At 41.0% G+C, this 21,815-nt stretch overlaps 1 pseudogene; it reads left to right on the top strand.

The window, feature by feature from the left end:
- Positions 1-19,480: 19,480 nt before the first annotated feature.
- LOC127664987 (ADP/ATP translocase 2-like) lies at positions 19,481-20,375 on the top strand (annotated as a pseudogene).
- Positions 20,376-21,815: the final 1,440 nt, after the last annotated feature.

The following is a 21,815-nucleotide window of genomic DNA, read 5'->3' on the forward strand; positions in this document are numbered from 1 at the left end:
GATTGATCTTTTGAGATTGGGTTACCTCACTTAGTATGATGTTCTCCAGCTCCATCCATTTGTCTAAGAATTTCATGAATTCATTGTTTCTAATGGCTGAATAGTACTCCATTGTGTAAATATACCACATTTTTTGTATCCATTCCTCCGTTGAAGGACATCTAGGTTCTTTCCAGCCTCTGGCTACTACAAATAGGGCTGCTATGAACATAGTTGATCATGTGTCCTTATTGCATGCTGAAGAATCCTCTGGATATATGCCCAGTAGTGGTATAACAGGGTCCTCAGGAAGTGACATGCCCAGTTTTCTGAGGAACCGCCAGACTGATTTCCAAAGTGGTTGCACCATCTTGCAATCCCACCAGCAGTGGAGGAGTGTTCCTCTTTCTCCACATCCTCGCCAACACCTGCTGTCTCCTGAGTTTTTGACCTTAGCCATTCTGACTGGTGTGAGGTGAAATCTCAGGGTTGTTTTGATTTGCATTTCCCTAATGATTAATGATGTTGAACATTTCTTAAGGTGTTTCTCAACCCTCTGAAGTTCTTCATGTGAAAATTCTTTGTTTAGCTCCATACCCCACTTTTTAATGGGGTTATTTGGTTCTCTGGGTTCTACTTTCTTGAGTTCTTTGTATATATTAGATATTAGCCCTCTGTCGGATTTAGGGTTGGTGAAGATCCTTTCCCAGTCTGTTGGTTGACGTTTTGTCCTTTTGACGGTGTCCTTTGCCTTACAGAAACTTAACTAATAGAAAAGAAACAGGGGAAGACCCTGGAGCACATGGACACAGGGGAAAAGTTCCTGAATAGAACATCAATAGCTTATGCTCTAAGATCAAGAATTGACAAATGGGACCTCATAAAACTGAAAAGGCTATCTTTTTTCCACTGGATGTTTTCGGCTCCTTTGTCGAAGATCAAGTGACCATAGGTGTGTGGGTTCATTTCTGGATCTTCAATTCTATTCCATTGGTCCACTTGTCTGTCACTGTGCCAATACAATGTAGTTTTTAACACTATTGCTCTGTAGTATTGCTTGAAGTCAGGGATAATGATGCCCCTAGAATTTCTTTTGTTGTTGAGAATAGTTTTAGCTATTCTGAGTTTTTTGTTATTCCAGATGAATTTGAGAATTGCTTTTTCCAACTCTGTGAAGAACTGAGTTGGGATTTTGATGGGGATTGCGTTGGATCTGTAGATCACTTTTGGCAAGATGGCCATTTTAACTATATTAATCGTGCCGATCCACGAGCATGGCAGATTTTTCCATTTTCTGAGGTCTTCTTCGATGTCCTTCTTCAGAGACCTGAAGTTCTTGTATAGATCTTTCACTTGTTTGGTTAGAGTCACAACAAGATACTTTATATTGTTTGTGGCTATTGTGAAGGGTGTCCTTTCCCTAACTTCTTTCTCATCCTGCTTATCCTTTGAGTATAGTAAGGCAACTGATTTGCTTGAGTTGATTTTTTTTCTTTATTTTATTTTATTTTTTTATTTACATTGCAAATGATTTCCCCTTTTCTGGGTCCCCACTCCCCGCAAGTCCCATAAGCCATCTTCTGTCCCCCTATTCTTCCATCTACCCCTTCCCACTTCCCTGTTCTGGAATTCCCCTATACTCTTGCACTGAGTCTTTCCAGAACCAGGGCCCACTCCTCCATTCTTTTTGGACATCATTTAATTTGTGGATTATGTCCTGGGTATTCAAAGTTTCTAGGCTAATATCCACTTATCAGTGAGTGCATACCATAATTGATCTTTTGAGACTGGGTTACCTCACTTAGTATGATGTTCTCCAGCTCCATCCATTTGTCTAAGAATTTCATGAATTCATTGTTTCTAATGGCTGAATAGTACTCCATTGTATAAATATACCACATTTTTTGTATCCATTCCTCCGTTGAAGGACATCTAGGTTCTTTCCAGCTTCTGGCTACTACAAATAGGGCTGCTATGAACATAGTGGAACATGTGTCCTTATTGCATGCTGAAGAATCCTCTGGATATATGCCCAGTAGTGGTATAACAGGGTCCTCAGGAAGTGACATGCCCAGTTTTCTGAGGAACCACCAGACTGATTTCCAAAGTGGTTGCACCATCTTGCAATCCCACCAGCAGTGGAGGAGTGTTCCTCTTTCTCCACATCCTCGCCAACACCTGCTGTCTCCTGAGTTTTTGACCTTAGCCATTCTGACTGGTGTGAGGTGAAATCTCAGGGTTGTTTTGATTTGCATTTCCCTAATGATTAATGATGTTGAACATTTCTTAAGGTGTTTCTCAGCTCTCCGAAGTTCTTCATGTGAAAATTCTTTGTTTAGCTCCGTACCCCACTTTTTAATGGGGTTATTTGGTTCTCTGGGTTCTACTTTCTGAGTTCTTTGTATATATTAGATATTAGCCCTCTGTCGGATTTAGGGTTGGTGAAGATTCTTTCCCAGTCTGTTGGTTGACGTTTTGTCCTTTTGACGGTGTCCTTTGCTTTACAGAAACTTTGTAGTTTTATGAGGTCCCATTTGTCAATTCTTGATCTTAGAGCATAAGCTATTGGTGTTCTATTCAGGAACTTTTCCCCTGTGCCCATGTCCTCCAGGGTCTTCCCCAGTTTTTTTTCAATTAGTTTCAGTGTGTTAGGTTTTATGTGGAGGTCCTTGATCCATTTGGAGTTGAGCTTGGTACAAGGAGATAAGAATGGATCGATGCACATTCTTCTGCATGCTGACCTCCAATTGAACCAGCACCATTTGTTGAAAAGACTATCTTTTTTCCACTGGATGCTTTCAGCCCCTTTGTCGAAGACCAAGTGACTATAGGTGTATTGTTTCATTTCTGGGTCTTCAATCCTATTCCATTGATCCGCTTGCCTGATATTGTACCAATACCATATAGTTTTTATCACTATTGCTCTGTAGTAGAGTTTAAAGTCTGGGATATTGAATCCCCCTGAAGTTCTTTTACTGTTGAGAATAGTTTTAGCTATCCTGGGTTTTTTGTTATTCCAGATGAATTTGAGAATTGCTCTTTCTAGCTCTATGAAGAACTGGGTTGGGATTTTTATGGGAATAGCATTGAATCTGTAGATTGCCTTTGACAAGATGAATGCCTATAATTATTAAAGGTACTTCTTGGAGTGCATACATTTGGAGGAATCCTTGAGAAAGAGTACTTATAATGCAACCAGAAATATGATTATAAGCCTTGAAAAGGTTAGTATAATTAACAATTCTGGTTTGAAGGACACCAGCTTCACAACATAATTTTTTTGGGGAAAGTATTACATTGTAGAAGTCTTATGTAATTGCAAAATATTTAAACACATGTAAAAGAGTTGGCAACAATTAGCATCACTACATAGAGGAGCTGTACAGAAGTATGTGTTTGTGTGTTTATGTGTGTGTGTGAGAGAGAGAGAGAGAGAGAGAGAGAGAGAGAGGAGGGGGAAGGGGAGGGAGAGGGAAAGGGAAAGGGGGAAGAGAGAGAGGCAGAGACACAGAGAGACAGGGACAGAGAGTGGCAGAGAGAGAGAGAGAGAGAGAGAGAGAGAGAGAGAGAGAGAGAGAGAGAGAGAGAGAGAGAGAGAGAAGGGAAGACACACAGAGAGACAAAGATAGAAATTCAGAAAGATGCCATGCAGTGGTGGTACATGTCTTTAATCCCAGCACTTGGGAGGCAGAGGCAGGTGGATTTTTGAGTTGAGGCCAGCCTGATCTACAGAGTGAATTTCAGGGCAGCCAGGGCTACACAGACAAACCCTGTCTCAAAACAACAAAACAACAACAACAACAACAACAAAACCCCAAACTCCCAATCCAAAAACAGAAAACAAAACAAAGCAAAAAAGAAATGCAGAGAAACTATATAGCCTTAGATAGCCTGCACCTTGCTTTGTGGACCAGACTGGCCTCAAACTCAGAGATCCATTTGCCTCTTGAGAGCTGGGATTAAAGGTCTATGTGTTTTCCAACTCCCACTGACACTTCAACACAGGATATGGTAGATCCCAGATGGGTCTTGAGTTCACTATATAACCAAGGCTATCCTTGAACTTGTGTGTGTGTGTGTGTGTGTGTGTGTGTGTCTATATTGGAGATCCAGCAGCTGGCCATATTAGCTAGCCAGTGATTTTCTGGGATCTCCTGTTCTTGTCCCAGCAACTCTGGGGTTACAGATAGGTGCTGAAATGCTTTGATTTATGGGTGTGCACTAGAGATCTGGTCTTAGCCCCTCATACTTTGATAGTAAACATGAAATGAGCCATTCACTTAGTCCAAATGCATCTTGTATATGCAACAACAAAATGTTCTTTTGGTCTATGTAACTAGATGCTTCTTAATATCTGTACCTACTGAGTCATCTATCCAAGAGAATTCCTCAACTGAAGTTCCCTCTCCCCAGGTGTCAAGCTTTCAGATAATAAGGCTGCTTAAATTTCAGGCTAAAACATATAGATACAGACATTTCTAGGAGAAAATGTTCCACAGCAGACTTCCTGCTGTTATGGCTCTAGCAATCTTTCTGTCCCTCCTTCAGCAGTGTTCCCTGAGTCACAGATGCAGGTGCTGTGATATAGATGATATAAGTATAGATGTGTGAGTGTGATATAGATAATATAAATATAGATGGGCATATTATATTGATATAAGTATAGATGTGCATGTGATATAGATGATATAAGTATAGATATGTGTGTGATATAGATATAAGTATAGATATGGATGTGATATAGAATAAGTATAGATATGTGTGTGATATTGATGATATAAGTATAAATGTGGATGTGATGTTGATATAAGTATAGATGTGGATGTGATATAGATATAAGTATAGCTATGTGTGTGATATTGATGATATAAGTATAGATGTGGATGTGATATAGATATAAGTATAGCTATGTGTGTGATATTGATGATATAAGTATATATGTGGATGTGATATAGATATAAATGTAGATATGTGTGTGATATTGATTAATATAAGTATAGATGCGGATGTGATATAGATATGTATAGATATGTGTATGATATTGATGATATAAGTATAGAGGTGGATGTGATATTGATATAAGTATAGATGTGGATGTGATATAGATATAGGTATAGATGAGTGTGTGTGTGATATGGATGATATAAGTATAGATGTGCATACTATAGATGCATACATACATGTAGATGGGGCTGGGCTGCACATGATATGTAGCTCTCTGCCTTGTGTTCAGTTGTGGTTTTCTATGATGGTCTTCATTTGCTGTAAAGAGAGGTTTCTTTGACAAGGAATAGTAATTACTCTTACCAATGGGTATAAGGATAAGATTTAGAATGTAGCAAAGAATTATGTTGCTCCAGCACAGTGATGGCAGTAGATTTCTTTTCTAAGGTCCATGACCTCATAGCCCCAGAAAGCTGAGTAGGTTTCCAATATCAGGCAAGATTTGCCACCTGATGATTGGACCTTAAGCCCAATTAGACAGCTCATGGTTGCCACCAATATGTGAATGAGTACCACTTATTGCATCTTTATGCATATGGTGTCATGCTGCTAATTGTAATTGTCAAGGTTCATGGGTGTGGCAGCTGTGTATGACTATTTACTTGCTTCCCTCCCTTAGTGGCTTGTGTGTTAGTTAGGATTCTCTAGATGAACAAAGAATAGAAATATATATATTCAACTAAATACAAGGCAGAGATCAACATATAGAGGGGAGCCCAGCCCCATCTCTCTCTCTCTCTCTCTCTCTCTCTCTCTCTCTCTCTCTCTCTCTTTCTCACACACACACACACACACACACCACACTCACATACACAAACATACATACATGTCTCTGTGTATTTATATACATTTATATGTATGCATGTATGTATAGGGGATTTATTAGGCTCTGATAGTTCAACAATGACTGCCTACCAATAGAATCAGAAATTTCAGTAGTTGTTCAATCCACAAGTCTGAATTTCTCAGTTGGTTGTCTTCAGTATATACTGGAATCCCGGAGAAGTATGTTTTAATGCCAGTGAGAAATGTACTTACCAGCCAGAGTAAGGGTAATTAAACAAAGAAAACAAGATTCCTTTTCCCATGCCCTGTATATAGACTGTCACCAGAATGTGTGTCTCAGGTTGGAGGTGGATTTCCCCATCCCAAAGATGTGGATTAAAGGTGGATCTTCTCACTCCAAAAGACCCAGATTGAAAGTGGGTTATCTCACTTCACATAATTTATTTAAGACAAAATCCCTCACAGGTGTACCAGGATACTTAGGGTTTAGGTAAATTTGGATGTAAAATTGACAGTGAGGAATAGTCATCATAGCTTACACAGTATTTTCTAGAATCATGGAAGCTAGACCACAGGAAAGAGGCTTTCAGGTCAGATCCAGTTCAAATCTTCAGAGTCCAGAGTCCTAATTGTGTGGTGTCTTCAGCAATAGGGCCTCGCCTCCAACCCCTGAGAGGCAACCCAGGGCACCCTCTACATTGTTTTGGGAGTCACTTGGACTACTCTAACCAGCCATTGAAAAGTAAGTTTTTCATGTCTACGGTTCTTGGGAGTGTTGTCAGCTGAAGTGGCTTAATTTCCTGAGAGAGAGAGAAAGAGAGAGAGAGAGAGAGAGAGAGAGAGAGAGAGAGAGAGAGAGAGAGAGAGAGAGAGAGAGATGTATTGGGTATGATTTTTTAGGTAAATATAAAACAATATGATTCCTTGAGGTTTTATCAAACTATCTTCGTCTTTTCTGTCCCTCACTTCTCCTTTTGTACTGACCACTCTCCCTTCTCAGTTGGATCTTTCTCTCTGTTATCCCCCTTTTCTATTTCCTATCACCTATTCCCCTCCCAGATAGCACACTCTACATCACAATCCCTTTATACTATTCCGGTTTCTGCGATTACTCTACTCGTATACCCAGGATTTGGAGCCAGGAACCACAGATAAGAAGGTGTAGTATCTTTGTGAGTCTGGGTTACCTCACTCATAATCTGTCCTAGGTTCATCCATTTGCATGCAAATTTGTGTTTCTTTACAGGTGAATAATAAGTATTCAATTGTGTATATGTGCCACACTTGCATTGCTATCAATTGAAGGACATTCAGGTTGTTTGCATTTCCTGGCTATTGTGAATGGGATGGGCAATGAGCACAGTTGAGCATGTATCTGTGGAGTAGTTGAGTCCTTCGCACATGGGCCAAGGAGTGTTGTAGCCAGGTCATATAGTAGATTTATTTTTAGTTTTTTTTGAGGATTTCCCATAATGATTTCTAGAGTGTTGGCAGCAGTTTGTATTTCCTCCATGAGTGAAAGGAGGTTCTTTCCACAACCTCAGCAGTATTTGCTTTTTTATTTTTGCATCATAAGGTTTTGCCAACTCTGTCAGCTTAATAACACTTTTAAAATTTTAATTGTGCATATGTGTGTGTGTGTTACACAGTTTTAAACTTTACAGATGTTACTACCTTCAGTTGCTCATTCCTGTAGTAAAATTGCTGACCAATAACAACCAGTAGACTGCTCTGTGATAAGTGTGTGCATTTCTGCTTCCATAAACAGATGTCAGAACTGTCAGTAGTTGTTCCCAATCCTGATCACACCAGCTATAAATGTTATTGTAAGTGACACACTGTAAAGGACACAGTCAAACATATAAACAGCTCAAAAAAAGATCCCTTTCCCACCTCTGAGAATTATAGGGGAATTTACGAACCACAGTTATGCTAAGTATATATAAACATGAAAACAATAGAAACCGTGGAGGACATCACCCAGAAATCCCCTAAGTCTCTGTAAATTCTGACTCTCTTTAGAGACTAGGATAGTACATACTAGCTGCTTATGTGTGGAAGAGGTGGTGATTGGATAGCTCCTTCTTCAGACTCCTGCACCATGAGCCATCCTTACAGTATAGCTGGTGAACTTAGAGGAATGTTTGAAATGTGAATACAATCACTTACAATGCTTGCCCACCTAAACTGACTGTCTTGTTAAATTAATTATGTCAGATACAAGGACTCCTTTTAACTTGAATTTTAACACTTCTTTTTGTTGTAATACAAAGAATTCTGCTTTCCTTCCTGTTTATTTTAAGGAATGTTTTGTGATTCTTACTGAAAATATTTTGAGAAAAATATTGTAAAGCCTTTTCTTCAAACAAACGTTTGAATTCTATCCTCGGTGGCTAAGCAGCATAGCTGTAAAGTTAAATGAGGGGTTTGACAACAAAATAGAGAAGTCATCCCAGGCAGCTCTCGACATGGTTTGAAATGGGTAACATAACTGGGCTAGAAGAGAGCGCCATTCCTGACCTTGACAAAGAGTCACTGCCTAGTGGGAATTAACTTGTGAAATGTAAAAAAAAAAAAAAAAAAAAAAGAAAAAAAAAAACAACAAAAAGAACCCACCACCACCACCACCACCACCAACTCCCCCAAAAAACAAAATAACAAACAAAACAAAACAAACAAACAAAAAAGGTCTTCAGAGAAGCCCTCCTTTCAGGCCCTCGTTCTCTTATTTTTATTCTGTATTATCTTAAGGTTAAATGAAAAACAGGGCCATCCCAGATGGCCTGTGTAAATACAGATAGTAATCACATTCCTTATCTAAGTGTCCAGACAACTGGTTTACCTGTGAGACCATTTGAAATTGAGGCATTAACTTCAGTTTTGGAATGATTTTATAGAAACCAGGGGCTATGGCTCGGCACAACCATTAAGAATCTGAATTTATAGACTGTCTGAAGGGAGTGCCTGTAACAGCTCTAGTCAATTCCTGGGCAGGCCTTTGGGAATGAGAGAGAGATATCCTTAGTGAACGCAGTTCTTGCTTGTCAGTTTGACTGAATTTGACATAAGCTAGAACTCAAGCTGCAGGGCATGCCAGCGAGGGATTTTCCTTAATCAGATTATTTGAATCAGGATGGCTTACTTTAAACCTGGGCCACACTTTCCGGTAGCAGCCCAGATAAAAGGATATAGAAGAGGAGAACTTTGGGTTTGTTTGCCCTCATTCTCATTGGCAAGACCATCTGTCTGTCAGGTTGCTGCCAACATATTTAGGATTCCAAAACAGACTAAAGACCAGCATCTCACTAGGAATCCATGAGGACTCCAGTTTGGAATTTTGGAATTTCTAAGATATTCAGCGTCACAGACTGAACAACTACAAGATTCTCAGCCTTTCAATTATTTGATAGTCATTGACAAACTTCCAGGAGGAAATCTTGTAACCCAGTATAAACTCTCTTTCTCTGTCTCTCTCTCTCTCTCTGTCTGTCTGTCTGTCTCTGTCTCTGTCTCTGTGAGACGAGAGAGAGAGAGAGAGAGAGAGAGAGAGAGAGAGAGAGAGAGAGAGAGAGAGAGAGAGGAGAGATTCTAGTAGTTCTGTTCATTTAAAAAATTCTGAATAATATACCCTTCTTCCAGAGGTCTTCAAAAGTCCTGTTTTAAGATCTGTAGATTAGAAGCTGTTAAGAAATGAGGGAAAAGTACCACTGGGGGTGTGTGTGCCCAGCTATGAAGACTCGAGGCAGTGGCTCTTCAGACAACAGAACCTTTTCCTAGGCCCCCTAACTTTAGAAATCTGCCTTGAGTCAGGCTTAGGGATGGAGCCGAGAGTGAGATAAAGAATGTGCCGGTGACTCAGAGGATCGAGTTACACTAGTGTTTATTCATAAGAAGCATGAACAAATATAAAGCAAAAATGGATCACATTCATTCACACACACACAGTTATCTCTGGTGTGGTAAGTGTTATAGTCTAGTTCCAATGGAAGTGCAGGCCAGGCCGGCAGTGTTTCTTCACTGTGCTTTGGATTCCCCCTGGAGCCTCTGTCCAGAGGTGGGGTGTCTGGAATCAGTGGGGCAACTCTGGAAATGAGTCAGTCCCAACACGAAGGGTCTCCACTGGGGCTCTCCGGAACAAGCCACAGCTTACCTGCCAGACCAGGGTTTTTAAGTCTCTTCAGCTCAGGCCTTCAGCACCATTTTATCTGACACTAGACTTTACCATCTACACACACACACACACACACACACACACTCCAGACTTGGTCTCCGTGGTATCTTAGTCAATTAAAATTGAGGCGTTCACTGAGTCAGGGTGTTTACCTTATTACATTTCACACTCACACACTCTGGGCTGGGTTACATTTGCAATTTCTTTTATATTGCTTACATTTATTCCTTACAACACCCCTCATATACTCTTCTGATTCACCACCACCACCACGACCACCACTACCACCACCACCATATATCTTCTGCAATCCCAAGGGGTGGGGCATACAATTCCAGTACCTTCATTACCAGTTTTCCATCATACTTTGGACATCAGGAATCAGAAGCCTTGTCAAGTGGTTAGGATCTGCTTCTGGGACTGTGGGGGCCTCTTGCCTTGACCATCTTCTTCTTTTTTTTTTTAATTTATTTATTCGATATAATTTATTTACATTTCAAATGATTTCCACTTTTCTAGCCCCCCACTCCCCGAAAGTCCCGTAAGCCCCCTTCTCTCCCCCTGTCCTCCCACCCACCCCTTCCCACTTCCCCGTTCTGGTTTTGCCGAATACTGCTTCACTGAGTCTTTCCAGAACAAGGGGCCACTCCTCCTTTCTTCTTGTACCTCATTTGATGTATGGATTATGTTTTGGGTATTCCAGTTTTCTATGTTAATATCCACTTATTAGTGAGTGCATACCATGATTCACCTTTTGAGTCTGGGTTACCTCACTTAGTATGATGTTCTCTAGCTCCATCCATTTGCCTAAGAATTTCATGAATTCATTGTTTCTAATGGCTGATAGTACTCCATTGTGTTGATATACCACATTTTTTGCATCCACTCTTCTGTTGAGGGATACCTGGGTTCTTTCCAGCATCTGGCTATTATAAATAGGGCTGCTATGAACATAGTAGAGCATGTATCCTTATTACATGGTGGGGAATCCTCTGGGTATATGCCCAGGAGTGGTATAGCAGGATCTTCTGGAAGTGAGGTGCCCAGTTTTCGGAGGAACCGCCAGACTGATTTCCAGAGTGGTTGTACCAATTTGCAACCCCACCAGCAGTGGAGGAGTGTTCCTCTTTCTCCACACCCTCTCCAACACCTGCTGTCTCCTGAATTTTTAATCTTAGCCATTCTGACTGGTGTAAGATGAAATCTTAGTGTTGTTTTGATTTGCATTTCCCTAATGACTAATGAAGTTGAGCATTTTTTAAGATGCTTCTCTGCCATCCGAAGTTCTTCAGGTGAGAATTCTTTGTTTAACTCTGTACCCCATTTTTAATAGGGTTGTTTGGTTTTCTGGAGTCTAACTTCTTGAGTTCTTTATATATATTGGATATTAGCCCTCTATCTGATGTAGGATTGGTGAAGATCTTTTCCCAATTTGTTGATTACCGATTTTTGACCATCTTCTTAATACCTGTGCTTCCTCCACACAGAGGGGACTGAGTTAGTTACTTGTTTCTTTGACACAACAGACAGAAGTTAATGGAGGAAAGAGTTACTTTAACTCCCAATGTGAGAACGGTTTCAGTCTACTGTGACAGGGAGGATGTGGTGCCTGGAGTGGCTTATTTCATGGAGACATGAACTTTTCATATGACAACAGACAAAGGAAAGCATCCAGACCAGAAACAGAGATGGGTGTGAACTTCAAGACCCATTCCTAAAGGCTTGTTTTCTCCAACTAGATACCATCTTCCAAAGGTTCCATACTTTTTCAAAATAGCACCATCAGCATGTCTGTGGGTGACTTGTGCAGGTAACATTTCACATTCAAATATAACACTGGCTGTTCATAGGATGCTTGAAGGGGCTGTGCAGTGAGCCTATCTTCCAATAGACTCCAAACTGCACCTCCATGTCATTACAGAGGTGTGCTTATTATGGCAACAGAATAGAACACATGCACTTCACATAGCCCCTTGTTTGCTTAAGTTATGCTTCATATAGATTTACTTTTTATATTCATTCTATATATTGGTCTTTATTGCACTTTCGTCTGGCTCCTGCATTTAATTTTATTGCTGCTAAAAATATAAATCACTGCAACTTCTCTAGGAAAATCTAAGTCTCTGAAAATAAGGCATGTTTTGCTCTACTTTGAGCATTTATTTTCCACATAGATATGTTGTGATGGGCCAGCTTCACATCTACATTGTTAATGCGCCTAGAATTAGATACACCAAGGGAACATCCCCAGGTGTGCCTATAAGAGCTGCTCCAGAGGCTCATCTGAATACGGAGGTCTGACCCTGAGTGTGGGCAGCACTACTCTGTTAGCTGGAGTACCAAGCTGAATAAAAAGGAGACACAGACAGATGGTTCAATAGTTAATAGCACTGGCTGCTTTTCCAGGGGAAGAACAATTCTCAGGACACACATGGCAGCTCATGACCATCTGCAGCTCCAGTTCCAGGAGACCTGATTCCCACTTCTGGCCTTCAAGGGTAGCAGCCATGCATGTGACACATAGACATGCACATAGGCAGAGCAACTGCATGCACACAATAATAATAAAAAGCTGTTGAAAAGAAGGAGACATTGGGAGGAACACCAGCACTCTCCTCACTTTGCTTGTTGACTGCGGCTGCAGTGTGGCCAGAGGCCTCAGTGTCCTGCCATCATGACTCCCCTCCATGTGGATCATATCACTGGGCAAACTGTGAGCCAAAATAAACACTTCCTCAAGTTGCTTCTTGTGAGTATTTGGTCACATCAACAAGGAAAAGCAATCTATATACATTTGTGCAACTATAAACATATATCCAAAGTGATTCTGAAACACTTGAAAACAACCCAAGTGTCCATCAGTAAGGGGTTAGTTAAATGAATTAGAGTCTAGCTTTGGGAGAGAATGCTATGCAGATAGAAGAGAAGGTATGGAGGGCCTCTGCTTCTGTGGAATGGCAATTGTAGAAACATGGTTGTCATTTATTCCCAAAGACAACAACAGTAAGAGAGAGAGACAGACAGACAGACAGAGAGAGAGAGAGAGGGGGGAGAGGGAAAGAGGAGAGAGAGAGAGAGAGAGAGAGAGAGAGAGAGAGAGAGAGAGAGAAAGTCTATAAGGTCATATTTTCTTTTACTTGTGCAAAGAAAGATTGGAGTCAATGAATAGAAATTATTGTATGTAATTGAGAGTAGTAGTGAAGCTCTCTTTGTAGGATATTTTAATTTCAATCACTTTTAATGTATTACCTATCAAATGTCCAATTTTCTGAGGAGCTGCTATACTGATTTCCAGAGTGGTTATACCAGCTTGCAATCCCACTAGCAATGGGAGAGTGTTCTTCTTTCTCCACATCCTTGCCAGCATCTGCTGTCACCTGAGTTTTTGATTTTAGCCATTCTGACTATGTGAGGTGGAGTCTTAGGATTGTTTTGATTTGCATTTCCCTAATAACTAAGGATGCTGACCATTTCTTTAGGTGCTTCTCAGCCATTCAGTATTTCTCTGGAGTCTAACTTCTTAAGTTCTTTGTATATATTAGATATTAGCCCTTTATCAGATGTAGGATTGGTAAAGATCTTTTCCCAATCTGTTAGTTGCTGTTTTGTCCTGTTGACAGTGTCCTTTGTCTTAGAGAAGCTTTGCAGTTTTATGAGGTCCCATTTGCCGATTCTTGGTCTTAGAGCACAAGCCATTGGAATTCTGTTCAAGAAAATTTCCCCTGTGCTCATATGTTCCAGGCTCTTCCCTGCTTTCTCCTCTATTAGTTTCAGTGTATGTGGTTTTATGGGGAGGTCCATGATCCATTTGGACTTGAGCTTTGCACAAGTAGATTAGAATGGGTCAATTTGCATTTTTCTACATGCTGACCATAGCATGGTCAAATGGTTGAAACAACACCATTTGTTAAAAAAAAAAGCTGTCTTTTTTTCCCACTGGATGGTTTTAGCTCCTTTGTCAAAAATCAAGTGACCATAGGTTTATGGGTTCATTTCTGGGACTTCAATTCTATTCCATTGATCTTACTGCCTGTCTTTGTACCAATACCTTACAGTTTTTATCAGTATTGCTCTATAATACAGCATGATGTCAGGGATGGCGAAGAATTTCCTCCAGAAGTTCTTTTACTGTTGAGAATAGTTTTTGATATCCTGTGTTTTTGTTATTCCAAATGAATTAGCAAATTGCTCTTTCTAACTCTATGAAGAATTGATTTGGAATTTTAATGGGGATTGCATTGAATCTGTAGATTGCTTTCAGCAAGATGGTCATTTTTGGCAAGATTGAATGCTACTGATTTGTTTGAGTTAATTTTATATTCGGCCACTTTGCTGAAGTTGTTTTTCAGGTTTAGGAGTTCTTTGGTGGAATTTTTTAAGGTCATTTATGTATATGATTATATCATCTGCAAATAGTGATATATTAGCTTCTTATTTTCTGATTTGTATCCCTTTGACCTCCTTTTGTTGTCTAATTGCTCCAGCTAGAACTTCAAGTACTATATTGAATAGGTATGGAGAGAGAGGGCAGCCTTGTCTAGTCCCTGATTTTAGTGGGATTGCTTTCAGTTTCTCTCCATTTAGTTTGATGTTGGCTACTGGTTTACTGTACATTGCTTTTACTATGTTTAGGTATGGGCCTTCAATTCCTGATCTTTCCAAATTTCTTCTTTTTAACATGAATGGATGCTGAATTTTGTCAAATGCTTTTTTAGCATCTAATGAAATGACCATGTGGGTTTTTTTCTTTGAGTTTGTTTATGTAATGGCTTCTGTTGATGATTTCTGTATACTGAACCATCCCTGCATCCCTGGGATGAAGCCTACTTGATCATGGTGAATAATTGTTTTGATGTGTTCTTGGATTCAGTTGGCAAGAATTTTATTGATTATTTTTCATAAATGTTCATAAGGGAAATTGGTTTGAAGCTCTCTTTGTTTGGTCTTTGTTTGGATTAGGTATAAGCATAATTGTGGTGTCACAGAATGAATTTGATAGTGTTCCTTCTGTTTCTATTTTGTGGAATAGTTTGAAAAGTATTGGTATTAGGTCTTCTTTGAAGGTCTCGTGCAACTCTCAACTAAACCCATCTGGTCCTGGGCTTTTTTGGTTGGGAGACTAGTAATGACTGCTTCTATTCCTTTAGGGGTTATGGGACTGTTTAGATGGTTTATCTGATCCTGTTTTAACTTTGGCACCTGCTACATGTCTAGAAAATTGTCCACTTCATCCAGATTTTCCAGTTTTGTTGAATATAAGCTTTTGTAGTAGGATCTGATGATTTTTTTTGAATTTCCACAGTTTTTCTGTTGTTATGTCTCCCTTTTCATTTCTGATTTTATTAATTTGGATTTTGTTTCTGTGGCCTCTGGTTAGTCTGGCTAAGGGTTTATCTATTTTGTTGATTTTCCCAAAGAACCAGCTCCTGGTTTGGTTGATTCTTTGTATAGTTCTTTGTGTTTCTATTTGGTTGATTTCAGCCCTGAGTTTGATTATTTCCTGTGGTTTACTCCTCTTTAGGGTATTTGCTTCTTTTTGTTCTAGAGTTTTCAGGTGTGCTGTCAAGCTGCTAGTTTAAGCTCTCTCCAGTTTCTTTTTGGAGGCCCTTAGAGCTATGTGTTTTCCTCTTAGCACTGCTTTTATTGGGTCCCATTATTTTGTTGTTAGAGGTGGGATTATGTTTGTGTGGCTTCTTTTGGGTTTGTTGAAAGATACCTTCTTGCTTTTTCTAGGGTGTAGTTTCCTTCCTTGTATTGGTGTTTTCCATCTACTATCCTTTGTAGGGATGGATTTGTGGAAAGATATTGTGTAAATTTGGTTTTGTCATAGAGTATCTTGTTTTCTCCGTCTTTGATAATTGAGAGTTTTGCTGGGTATAGTAGCCTGTGCTGGCATTTGCGTTCTCTTGGGATCTGTATGACATCTGCCCAGGATGTAGCTTTCATAGTTTCTGGTGAGAAATCTGGTGTAATTCTGATAGTTCTGCCTTTATATGTTACTTGACCTTTTTCCCTTATTGCTTTTGATATTCTTGCTTAGTGCACTTGCTATTTTGATTATTATGTGACAGGAGGGATTTCAGTTCTGGTCCAGTCTAGGTGGAGTTTTGTTGGCTTCTTGTATGTTCATGTGCATCTATTTCTTTAGGTTAGGGAAGTTTTCTTCTATAATTTTGTTGAAGATATTTACTTGCCCTTTAAGTTGGGAATCTTCACTCTCTTCTATACCTATTTTCCATAGGGTTGGTCTTCTCATTGTGTTGTGGATTTGCTGGATGTTCTGGGTTAGGAGCTTTTTCCATTTTGCATTTTTTTTGGCTGTTGTGTCAATGTTTTCTATGGTATTTTCTGCCCCTGGGATTCTCTCTTCTTTCTCTTGTATTGTGTTGGTGATCTTATATCTATGACTCCTGATCTCTTTCCAAGGTTTTCTATCTCCAAGGTTGTCTCACTTAGTGATTTTTTTATTGTTTCTATTTCCCTTTTTAGATCCTGGATGGTTTTGTTCATTTCCTTTGCCAGTTTGAATGTATTTTGCTGTAATTCTTTAAGGGATTTTTGTGTTTCCCCTTTAAGGACTTCTACCTGTTTACCTGTGTTCTTCCGTTTTTCTTTAAGGGAGTTATTTATGTCCTTCTTAAAGTTCTCTATCATCATGAGAAGTGGTTTTAGATCTGAATCTTGCTTTTCCAGTGTGATGGTGTATCCAGAACTTGCTATGGTGGGAGGATTGGATTCTGATGATGCCAGGTTACCTTGGTTTCTGTTGCTGATGTTCTTACACTTGCCTCCCCCTATCTGATTATCTCTAGTGCTACTTTCCTTCACTATATCTGACTGGACTTGTCCTTCCTGTGATCCTGGTTATGTCAGCACTCCTCAGAGTCAAGCTGTCTCTGTGGTCCTGTGATTCCAGGATCCTGTGATCCTGAGATCCTGGGTGTGTCAGAGCTCCTGGGAGTCAAGCTGCCTCTGGGGCCCTGAGATACTGGTGTGAACAAGCTCCTGGGATCCTATGATCCTGTTATCCTGGGCGTATTACAGAGCCTAGGGGTGGAGCTTCCTCTGGGTGTTACAGGACTGGCTGCAGTGTTCAAGACCCAAGACAGTGACTTCAAAATTTCTGATTTTGATTTTGATTTTTTTTTTACTAACTTGGAATAATCAATTAGTAAAACCTTTTGAGAAAATCACCACAGATACAATATAAGCTTTTGTTACTGGCCCACATCTACAGGGTTCAACCCATAAAGCCACCCTTTTGTCTTTAGCAACTGGTGCAGAAATCAGGCCATACAGAGCAAACACTGCAAGAAGACATATGAACCCTGATAGCAGTGCCTGCTAAGAGCTAAGATGAGTCCGTCCTGACTTTCCCTCACTTTCATCCCAGTTTCCCTCTTTGGATCAAGAGGAAAGAGTCACACGTATTTCCATAGAAAATCACAAAGAATCTTCCACTGTGGGTTAGCTGCTTCCATCATATGTCTGGTTAGTGACACACACCGCAGGCCACTTTCCCACTGTAAAGCCTTCCCAGGCCTTTGTTGGTGAGCCTCTGCCAAATGTGGAGATGGAGGGGCTGGCTCTCTTGTTACACTGTGCCAGCTCTTTGTCACCTAACTTGGTACCTGAAACGAATTTAAAATGGGAAAGATCTGCGTTGTCCTACACTTGCAGGAGTGTTAAATCATGGTTGTTTGCTGTTTGGAGGAGTGGTGGTACAGTCAAGCCTCAGGAAATGGGAGCGAGAAAAAGGAGGTATAAACTGTTAGGGCTAGTAAGGCAGTTTGGCTGTTAAGAGCACTGGTTGTTCTAGAGAGTTTAGGTCTGATTACTAGAATCTACATGACTGCTAACAACCTTCTGCAACTTCAATGCTTCATGCATGTGGTGCATGTATGTACGTGTAATTAGAACACACACACAGTACAAACTGCAGAATGTAGTTCATATGAATGTATATGTATGTATATATGTTCAAGAATATATAAAAAACTGTTCAACATCCTTAGTCATCAGGGAAATGCACATCAAAACCACCCTGAGATTTGACCTCACACCAGTCAGAATGGCTAAGATCAAAAACTCAGGAGATAGCAGGTGCTGGCGAGGATGTGGAGAAAGAGGAACACTCCTCCACTGCTGGTGCGATTGCACGCTGGTTCAACCACTGTGGAAATCAGTCTGGTGGTTCCTCAGAAAGCTGGGCATGATACTATGGGAGGACGCTGTTATACCACTCCTGGGCATTTACCCAGAGGATTCCCCAGCATGTAATAAGGACACATGCTCTACTATGTTCATAGCAGCCCTATTTATAATAGCCAGAAGCTGGAAAGAACCCACATGTCCCTCAATGGAGGAATGGATACAGAAAATGTGGTATATTTACACAATGGAATACTACTCAACTATTAAAAACAATGCATTCATGAAATTCTTAGGCAAATGGATGCAACTGGAAAATATCATCCTAGGTGTGGTAACCCAATCACAAAAGAACACACATGGTATGCACTCACGGATAAGTGGATCTTAGCTCAGAAGCTTGGAATTCACATATCAAATGATGCCCAAGAAGAAGGAAGAACAAAGTTTGGATATTCTGGTCCATCTTAGAAGGGGAGAAAAAATGCCCACAGAAGGAGATACAGAGACAAAGTGTGGAGCAGAGACTGAGGGAAAGACCATCCAGAGACTGCCCCACCTAGTGTTCCATCCCATATAAAGTAACAAAACCCAGACACTATTATCGATGCCCACAAGTACTTGCTGACTGGAGCAGGATATAGCTGTCACCTTGGAGGCTCTGCTAGTGCATGACAAATATAGAAGGGAACACTTTCAGCCAGCCATTGAAATGAGCACAGGGTACCCAATGGACCCAAGGAAAGGACCCAAGGAGCTGAAGGGGTTTGCAGCGCCATAGGAGGAACAATGATATGAGTCACCCATTACTCCCAGAGCTCCCAGGGACAAAAACATCAACCAGATAGTACACATGGTGTTACCCATGCCTCCAGACACATAGGCAGCAGAGGATGGACTTGCTGGACATCAAAGGGAGGAGAGGCCCTTGGTCCTGGAAAGGCTCGATACAGCAGTGTAGGGGAATGCCAGGACATGGAAGCAGGAAGGGGTTGATTGAGGAACAGGGGGAGGGGAGATGGGACTTTGGGGGAGGGTGGGAACCAGGAAAGGGGAAATCATTTGAAATGTAAATCAAGAATATATCTAATAAAAGGAATATATATATATATATATATATATATATATATATAATTAAAACCTCAAGTTGGTGTTTTAAAGTCCTACCATATGAGAATTAAGACACACACACACTCACACACACACACACACACACACACACACACACACACACAATATTTCATGTGCTAAAAGAAACATTTTCTTAAAAAGATACTTTTATGGCTATTAGTGTGAATTTTCACAGCAATAGAAATTCTAGGGAGTCAAAGCCGGTTGTCAACCCAGTCCTGTCCCACAGTCGCCTGCCTCTTCTTTTTTGCTTTCAACATGACAGATGCCTCTGTGTCCTTCACCAAGGACCTCCTGGCTGGTGGTGTGGCCGCAGCCATCTCCAAGATGGCGGTAGGCCCCATCGAGCAGGTCAAGCTGCTACTGCAGGTGCAGCATGCCCCAAGCAACTCCCAGCAGATAAGCGATATCAAGGGCATGATAGGCTGCAGGGTTTGTATCCCCAAGGAAAAGGAGTCCTGTCCTTCTGGCATGGTAACCTGGCCAGTGTCATCAGATACCTCCCAACCCAGGCTCTCAACTTGGGCTTCAAAGATTAATACAAGCAGATCTTTCTGGGTGGTGTGGACAAGAGGACCCAGTTTTGGCGCTACTTTGCAGGGAACCTGGTATCAGGTGGTGCCGCTAGAGCCACATCCTTGCGCTCTGGGTACCCTCTTGATTTTGCCCGTATCCGTCTAGCATTGTACGTGGGCAAAGCTGGAGCTCAAAGGGAATTCAAAGGCCTCAGTGACTGCCTGGTTAAGATCTCCAAGTCTGATGGGATTAAGGGCCTGCACCAAGGCTTTAACACGTCAGTACAGGGCATTATCCCTACCGAGCTGCCTACTTTGCTATCTATGACACTGCAAAGGGAATGCTCTCAGATCCCAAGAACACTCACAGGTTCATCAGCTGGATGATTGCACAGTCTGTCACTGCTGTCGCTGGCCTGGTTTCCTATCCTTTTGACACGGTTCGCCATCATATGATGATGCAGTCAGGACGCAAAGGTACTGATATAGTGTACACAGGCACGCTTGACTGCTGGCGGAAAGTGGCTCATGATGACGGAAACAAGGCTTTTTTCAATGGTACATGGTCCAGCATTCTCAGAGGCATGGGTGGTGCCTTCGTGCCTGTCTTGTATGATGACATCAAGAAGTACACATAATTATGTTCTAGGTGTTCTCCCCGAGAACAGGCATGTTGTATAATATACCATGTCTTGAACATTCTGGACTGATCCTCTGGCTTTGTCTGTTTTATCAGTGGCAACTATTTACCAGCTGAAAAGTAGGAAGCAGTAATTATCTGACCAGTTTTCTCTTAAATCCATTTCCATAATGACAATAATGATGGGACTCAATTAATTTTTTATTTCAGTCACTCCTGATAATAAAAAATTGAAGAAATAAAAATACCCCCCCCCCGGTCCCCAAAATCTAGGAGGGCAAGGATTTGAGGAAATAATACTGGCCTGTCAATCAAGAGCCTATTTGAACGGAGGTGTATTTAGGTGTAAGCAGCAATACACAATTGCAGGTTTTCATTTTGGCCACCAGATGGTGCTAACACACCTCTACTGGTTTTGCTAAGTTTCTTCGGCAGCCTGCTCTTCAGAGGTGTGGAAAATTGAAGTTGAGTTATTCATGTTCTTAACTAAGTTAAGGTTAATTATGAATTCAGTTTTAGTTGCAGCGAAGTTTATTTACAAGTGTGACATCTGAAGGACATATCTTTCAGAACAATGTGTACCAAAAAATTAAGCAGCCTGAAATGGAGTATTACCTCTCACCTCTTACCTCTCACCTTGTGTTTCTCAAATGCTAGACTCCACAGGTTGGTTCGATCCAGATTTCCACTTGCCTAGCATCTGCTGCAGTGAAGACAGCAATATGATTGCTGTGAGGTGTGCACTCGGAATGGACTGACACTCCCACACTGAATACCTCGACTTTATTCATCTGTCCTATGGTGTCCCATGAATAAAGCACTTGTAGCTTTTCCTCCTTAAAGTCTGTGATCTTGGGACTCCAGGACTGGCCAGAGAATGCTTTGCTTAGAAACTGTACTTCTTGGGCAGAGAAATGGTTCAGAGGGTAAAGACACCTGACACGGACTTAATGACTTGTGTCCGATCTCTGGGACCCCTGTAGTGGAAAGAGAGACCTGATTCCTGCCAATTGTTCTTCCATAATAATGACATGTGTGCCACCCCCAACCCATGAACACAAAATAATAAATAGCATGAAACAAAAAATTAAGAAAAAAAAGAGTTTCCCTGGTGGTCTAGTGGTTAGGATTTAGCGCTTTCACTGCTGTGGCCCGGGTTTGATTCCCGGTCAGGTAACATGACATTTGTTGGGCAGTGATGGCACATGCCTTTAATCCCAGCACTTGGGAGGCAGAGGCAGGCAGATTTCTGAGTTCGAGACCAGCCTGGTCTACAGAGTGAGTTCCAGGACACCCAGGGTTATACAGAGAAAGCCTGTCTCCAAAAACAAACAATCAAGTATTCTCTCTTGGAAGATGATGCCACAATCATTGGTATGCTGGGAATGCACCCCAAAGGTGCCATGGTCAGTTTCCACAGACTCAGAAAGTCTGCAGA

The sequence above is a fragment of the Apodemus sylvaticus genome, chromosome 14 (genome assembly GCF_947179515.1).
Source record: "Apodemus sylvaticus chromosome 14, mApoSyl1.1, whole genome shotgun sequence".
NCBI lineage: Eukaryota > Metazoa > Chordata > Mammalia > Rodentia > Muridae > Apodemus > Apodemus sylvaticus.